This window comes from Etheostoma cragini, chromosome 22 (assembly GCF_013103735.1).
Source record: "Etheostoma cragini isolate CJK2018 chromosome 22, CSU_Ecrag_1.0, whole genome shotgun sequence".
NCBI lineage: Eukaryota > Metazoa > Chordata > Actinopteri > Perciformes > Percidae > Etheostoma > Etheostoma cragini.
The window spans coordinates 19,345,073-19,353,151 of NC_048428.1; positions in this window are offsets into that span (position 1 = coordinate 19,345,073).

Below are 8,079 nucleotides of genomic sequence, written 5' to 3' on the forward strand. Positions count from 1 at the left end.
AGCTGCAGGAGCCAGTGTGGTAGAGGGGAAGACTGATAAAGATGTGTTCCGACCTTGTTTCTGACAGTTCAGACAGATAAGAGCCATCATGGCCTGTGAGTGATGCCCTTAGTGAGGCGGCATCAGTGATAAGCCGTCCTCGCTTAACTGACCTCGCACAGACTGACCAGGTGACATTCGTCCTTGTTTAAATTGTTGAACATCTTTAGCTTCTGAGCCTTCTCCATATTCCAAGTCCTCCAAGTCTTTTGTGTAACATAACTAGCCTAAATATCAAGTTGGGATATATAAAAGAAGAAGAAAAGGTTTCCCACCTTGAAAGAGCAACTTTTTTTTATAGAAATTATTAAAATAATGTACCTTTACTACACATTGGGGGTGCAAACGGGCAGAATTTATTCTGATCTTTTAGGGACCATATTTATTAATTTAAAAAAAGTAATCTGCTCTATGGGTTAAAGTTTCTAAGATCCAACCAGCAATAAGTGATTCTTACAATAATATGCTTAGTTTGGTTGGCAGTCTTTATAACCCAACATGGAAGAAAATGTTCACTTTGCCTCTCAGGTGTCTAGTTTAGTCAATGTTTCTGAGTCAGAGCAGGTGATGGAGGTCTGTTTTGGTCAAAGTAAGCTTTCAACTAAAGCGTTCACACATTAGGAGAGTGGCTGTCTTGTGTTTACGTCCACATTCATACTTTAAAAAACAGCTGGTTGGTAGAGGTGTATTTGGTTTGACCCACACTACCTCAAAAACAGCACTGATGTACTTTCAAATAGGCTACAGCATTATGTTTGATTGTGATGCTGTTTTGCCCAGAAATCACATGTCTGACATTGTTCTCTAACATTTGCTGTTTACCTAACCTAACCTTTAGAGAGTGTTTTAGTAGCCCAAACCTTCCTCCACCGGGCTGCGAAGGAAGATCTGGTAATAGGAGCATACACTCCTGGATGGGAGAAAAAGAACGCTCTGGGCGGTTTGCATTTCTTTAACTCAATCACAATTGTCTTGGCCGGCACTAAAATGCAGACACAGCTTAAAGAAAACGCCACAAACAATATTAAACAAAGTTAACTGTTCACACAATACAGTAACGTGAGCTTTTTAAATTAGGTGGATCCATGGTTAAACCTCATTTGCTCTTACCAGTGTATCACCGTGCGTATTTTGTCCATAGGAAAACCTGCCAATAGGTCCCAAAACCTCCCAGTTAGAGAGCGAATACAGTGAATTTGTAAATCTTTAAAATCATTCCCCGGACAAACCAAGCAGGCCTGCCTTGTTGCATGATCCAAATTTCCTTCAAAAAATTGCCATTTTCAAAGTCAAAGTCAAAGTCAAAGTCAAAGTCTGCTTTATTGTCAATTTCTTCACATGTCAAAAACATACAAAGAAATCGAAATTCGGTTTCACTCTATCCCACGGTGACAAGACAATTATAACAAATTTGGTCCAAAGACAAACATAACATTCAAGTAAACAACATAAAAAAAGTAAAAATAAGAAGATATATACAATGAGGAAAATAAGAGCAGCGAAATTTGTGTTAAAAATGTGCAATTATGCATACTGTCGACAGTCTATGTAATGTGCAAAAAGACAGGCGGTAGCATAGTGGTGCTGGTTATGTAGAGCAGCAGAAATGTGTTCCCAAGTGTTTTCAGTGTGTAACTAGCATATGTTCCTCAATGCAACCTAACTTTAAAGTAAACACAAATAAAGCACAAAGTGAGGGACATCCGGCGGAACTTCCGGCTTTGCTGGAACCATCTGATAAATGAACTAGCCCAAACCTAAGCACACCTGAAACCAGGGACGCAAATGTCCAGTCTTTTGTTGTCAAAGCACGACGATCCATCCAGAATAGAATAATACAGTTTGAGCTGTTCAGGATTTTGCAAAGTTTGCCCTGATTAAACTAAGTCTTATAGTGACGACTATATTGTAGTGTGAAAAGAAGTACAGTACTTCCACTCTTGGTTATGGGTAACCAATGTACAAAGTCCATTATCCTGGGGGGCCCTTGGTGGATGGATGAGATGGTAAAGACACATGGTTCTGCCTGTACAGAGTGCCTACCTTATTGGTCAACAAAGTTTGGGTTTCCACAAAATGGTTAATGCACTCCGATAACGTTTGTGGGGCAGCGGCACATGTCCCATACTAGCAATCTAAAATCTGCTATTTTCTCTGATTTTATCTTTAACTGGTTTAACTGCTCTTTAATGTTTAATTTCTTGTACTGCACTGTAACTTTTATTATTGTAATCGTTTTTTACGTAAAGCACTTTGAACTGACGTGTTGCTGAAATGTGCTATACAAATAAAGCAGCCTTACCTTGCCATTCAAGCCAGCAGCAGTAGTAGTGAGCGCACCTTCAGCGCTGCTGGCAGGACCATGGAGCAGAGGAGAAGGTCCACAGAACCTCTCGTGTGGTTCTTTTGGATTTTGTTCAGTTAGCTTGAGCTTGGGGGACCTTTTCCTATATTAAGTGGATAGACATGAAAGGGGGAAAAATATGGGGGATGACACGCAGCAAAGGGCAGCAGGTCTGATTCAAACCTGGGCTGCTGCGGGACTCAGCTGGGTGAGCTAGAGGCCGCCCCAGCTTGGGCCATTTTTTCATAGGCCTATGTTTGTTGGACTTCAATTGGCTATATGATTGGGCCTCTTGTGCGCGCCTGTGTTAACGTGCTCTTGTTGCCCCGTGTGCGCTGATGCGCTCATCTGTTGACATTTACCGAATGCTTTCCTACAGTTGCTTAATAAAAGCGGGTTTTTCACACAAACAAATGTACATGTGTCAAAAGTATGAGAAACAGAAAAATGCGGCCCGATCAGCACTCTAATCCAGAACATAAGTCGCAATTTGAACATTGGGACAAAAAGTTGCCAGTAAACATAATTCAGGCAGTAATTCAATTTGCCAAATTAGAGTTTTAAAGATGAAAGTTTCCACATGAGAACTAAAACAAAAAGCTGTGAATCATCCGATTAGAAATGTGAGGCAAGCCCACATTTCTGGATGTTTGTTTTTTGGCAAAATCTCACATCGAAGAAAATCCATTTTGTGGGTTTAAAAAATTACTCTACGCCCCATTTTTTACACCCACACTCAGACTTTGAGGTGAGTGTTCTGAGATCTCCATAGTAGTCTGTGTATTTGGTGGTAAACAGAGTGATGAGGAGACAAAGAGCAACAGACTGGCATTTCTATGCAAAGAAAACAGTAACACAGAAGAAGAAGGGGGTGGGAGCGAGGGATTTCAGTCTGTGGGTGGCTGCAGATTAAAGGGGTCCCAGTCCGAGGTCATGCTGGTATGAGTCAGTAAGATACCAGATAGTCATCGCTCTTCAGCCAAAGGTTGTTAATAAACCAGGCTGATCTGCTCCAGCTGACATCAAAAGGCACCAACGAACAAAAAGAAAACACATCTGCTAGCTGTGCCTGGCTTAGACTCTGAAAGGGGACATTTTTTGAGGGAAGTTCCATGTAGTGAACCTAAGCCATTTGTGGTTGTAATAGACTGCAGTGCTGCCGAAAGATATTCAGAAATGTAGTGAAATGGATTAAGAAAAGGAGAAAAACAAACTAAAACCACACTTTGATGATATTGGATATCTCATTTGATTTGATAACAGGGCATAATTGCCAAGTCTAGCAGAATAAAGCAGAAAATGCCAGGTAGTGCTCGCTGCAACAGAATATTAATGGAGAGGCGAAAGCAGTCGCTGTTTAGTTGCACTTGCTCCAGGACAGCTAGGCATACCAGTGTTCTCTAAGCCCTGGTGACTGACTGACAGGAAGGAGGTTGTAAGGCAAGGCAACTTTATTTCTACATCATATATCAGCAACAAGGCAATTTAAAACGATTTCCATAAAACATTAAAGAGCAGTTCAAAACAAGATAGGAAAAAAGAATAAGATACAAATACAAGAATAAAAGTGGTAGATAAGCTATGTAAGGAATGAATCATTTAATGTGGGATAATGTGATTTAATAGGTTGTAGGGACAGGTTTCGGAAAGGAGAGGAAGGGGTTTTATATTATGTGGAGTTAAAATTGTCTAAATAGTAAAGTAAATAGAATGATTAGGTGTGAAATTATTTTTACAACTGAAACTGTTTTTTATTACAGAGGGAAAGTACCGAAATGAGGCACCTTTGGGTACCAGAACTGAATATCAGGTACCGAAATTGAAAATGTGAAAAGGTACCCAACCCTTATTCCCCGTTTTTTTTATAATTTAAATCGTCTGATCCGAATAGAGAAACATCACGTGCTGTCCCTACCACACTACCATCTTTACCATATCATTACTTTTCCCACCTTTTCTGACCAGGACTAGGACAATTTCATTGTGGGTTTTTTGGGTTATCTTGGGCTTTATACAGGTTTTCATTGAAGTGTGTGGCAGCTTTTTTCAACCTTGAAGCTTTTTGAAAAATAACATTACTTCTTTGTGTTTTCAGCCCCTCATATCTCCCCTTCTTTACTTTTCACTTTTGCTCCCTTCACACGCTCCCTTTGACTGACATGGACTCCCCAGCCCTCAGGTTTGGGAGTTGGGGTTTGCAGCGGTATTAAGCTTCTTCACAAAGCCAGGGGCATGTTTGTGGGTTCAAAGGTCCCACTTTGTCTCTGAGGTGGGATAAATGGTAGAGCTGCAGTATGTGGTCGTGTGTGTCCCAGGGCACACAAAAAATAACAAGTGCTTCTGGTGTTTTTAAAGCTGAAACGCAAACGCCTTGTTAACTAAGGGGTAGCCCCGCTGCAAGCAAGGGTCCACTGTTCATTCTCAGAGTGATTGGCAGGGACACGAGCTACAGGGTCAAGCTGCTTTGTTACAGTGAAAGATGAGCTTTAAATTTAGACCCTGAGTAGCCTATTGACTAAGCTAAAATAGACCAATATATTCATAAAAGGATGGGTTACGAAAGAAAGGTGTTTTAGACAACAAATGCACAGATAAGTAAAATAAGATCTCTCTATTAAACTACACCGATTAGGTTTTGCATGTGCATGTGTGTGTGATCTTCAAAGCATTTCACTGGTAAAGACGATACCCTTGTTGGATTATGAGAGATTATCACATGATGACACTGTGTAAGAGGCAATAGGTCCTCTGGTCTGAAAGAGAGTTTCCAGAGGTGAAAAAACACAGCCAAAATACCATTTAAAAAAGAAAAGAAAAAAACACAAAACTTGATTTAAAGTATGCATTTGCTCCACTATAATGTTCCCTTTCTTAATGTTACTTTATAGGAACATGGCAGTGCTTTAAGCTGCCGTATCAGAGAGCGTGCCAAGCAGTGAGAGATGCCAGTGATGTCAAGTTACATTTTAAATCCCATTTATCTTTAGATGTACTTCTCCAATGTGGATGAAATTACTGTCTCAAGGTGTAATCATCCTTACAGGTATACCTGGCTCCAACTACCAAACTGTAAAACGCCAAAGGTTTGACCACTGAACGTCTTTGACTCTGCAAAAAAATGCACAAGGCTCACTGACTATATGTTTAGGCTATATTGCCTGTTTGAGCAACCTGGCTACAGTCTACATGCCAATTATGATGTTAAATTGTCATTCTGGGTTAGTGCTTATGAATTTAAAGAGTAAATGCAAGCAGCCTGAATGTAATGGAACCGGGAGGATTCAGTAGCAGCAGCAGCAGCCAGATATTGTTCATTCATTCTGGGCTTAGCTGTGCAGCAGCAGCTAGGAGGTGGAAATAAGGTGGAAAAAATAAGAAGTCATAAACATGATGGGTGTTTTGTTTTGGGGCAGAAAGATTGCAACATTAACAGTGTCTGCTGCAGTTTGAAAGGGGACATTTCTAGGCATACCAGTGTTCTCTAAGCCCTGGTGACTGACTGACAGGAAGGAGGTTGTAAGGCAAGGCAACTTTATTTCTACATCATATATCAGCAACAAGGCAATTCAAAACGATTTCCATAAAACATTAAAGAGCAGTTCAAAAAAAGATAGGAAAAAAGAATAAGATACAAATACAAGAATAAAAGTGGTAGATAAGCTATGTAAGGAATGAATCATTTAATGTGGGATAATGTGATGTAATAGGTTGTAGGGACAGGTTTCGGAAAGGAGAGTAAATGAATAATAACGGAATGGGGAAATAAACCATCCGAGGACATCAACCTCAATAGTTCTAAAAGTAGGAATAGTTTAATAACCAAAAAAGATCTTTTATAAGAATCTTAAAATGTACTTGTATTGTCTCTAACTTGTTTTGGTACTTTTTTAGAGATACTGCCTGGCATTAAAGATCAGTTATAGTTCCCAGTTTCCTTACCTAAACTTGGTACTGGAGAATGTTATGCCTGGTTCATCCAAAGAAAATCCACATCATTGCTGAAAATGTAATTTCAGGTGCAGAAAGTGGAAGACACTTTCCATATCTTCACCTCCTGTATTTGTGTGGTACGTTAGGTAACAGAAACATTATGGTGGTTTTGATGAGATGGGTTGAAACACTAGGCTGCTCAAAACTCAAGATTTCTTTATCCAAGTGATTTTTCCACAGATTTATCCCAAGTGGTCTCAAGTGTGCATGACACTAGAATAAGAGTTGAATGGGGAGGACTGGTACTTTTTATTTTTTGGTGATCTGAGAGAGCCAACTCAGATGTGCAGGTGATTAAGGTGGGTGAGCAGCAGCTGGTTTCAATGAGCAGCTAAGGATTAGGTGCATTCCAGCTCTGCCTGCCCCCATTATCCTCCCCAATTCACTTTTCATTAAAAATGCTATATTTTTCCATTATTGTAAGTATGTTGGAATGCTGTTCTTCTAAGTTTTAGAGATCACTCCTAAAGGCATAAAGCTTGTTGTGGGACTTGCATATAGAGAGTCTATTAAATGACAGTACAGACTCCATGCATGAGTTCCTGGTCATCTGATCACAGAGCTCCCACAGTGAATGACGTGGGCCATCTACATGGGCTTTGGACAAGCTTAGAGCTGTAGCATGCAACTTTTTTATATTAATTATAAAATAGTCGTTTTTTTTTAGGCTTATATCGATACAGATTATTTGTAGTAGAAATCAATAAGGGATATTTGGAACTCATATGCATTTACAGTAAAATTGAAAATCTTTTTGTCAAAATTAACATTTTGGAATGCTACAAACTCCAACACAAAAGTCTGTTTTAATGCTTTGGGCAAGTATGTGATAAAACTGAAAAACTAAACAAAATACACTATAAACAAAGATCCTAAAAAATACTAAAGTACAGTGGCTTGAGAAAGTTCACACACCCATGATAAAGTTGATTGAAAAGAGGAATAAAAAAACCTCTTTTGGAAATGGATATTAATGCCTTCATAAAAAGAATTTAGGAAAATCCAAACTTTTAAGGAGACCGATTATCTTTGTGAATGAATAATATATCATAAATAAATACATTTTCTTCCTTAAAATACAGGGGGCACATTTTTATTTTTAAAGGCCAGTTATTTCATGGATCCAGGATACTATGTATCCTAATAAAGTTCCCTTGGCCTTTGAAATTAAACTAACCCCATATCATCGCATACCCTTCACCATACATAGAAATTGGCATGGTTTGATTTCAGTTAGCTTAAATGATAGCTTGTTTGATTTCAGTTGAGAGATGATCTTATGGAAAGTTCCCCAAGCCAATCTCTAGGAATAGTAGGGGTGTCTATACTCATGCCCCCTGTATTTTAAGGAAGAACATGTATTTATTTATTTACAATACAATATTAATTCACAAAGATAATTTCTGTCTTTAAAAGGTAGGATTTTCCTAAATTCTTTGAATTAAGGCATTAAGATCAGATTTTTTATTGCTCTTTTAATCAACTTTAGCCTGGGTGTGTAAACTTTCTCAAGCCACTGTAGCTTCCTGAAGTCTAAGCATGCTAACAGTTTATTGCAAGTGTTGTTTCCAAATATCAGCCCAGATAATCGGCCAGGCAGATAACTGGTTGATCCCTAATATTTCATTTTATTTCATTTCATATATTTATTATACAGGAAAGTTAGAAAAAGTAACATTACATTACAATACAAAAACGGGCCTGAC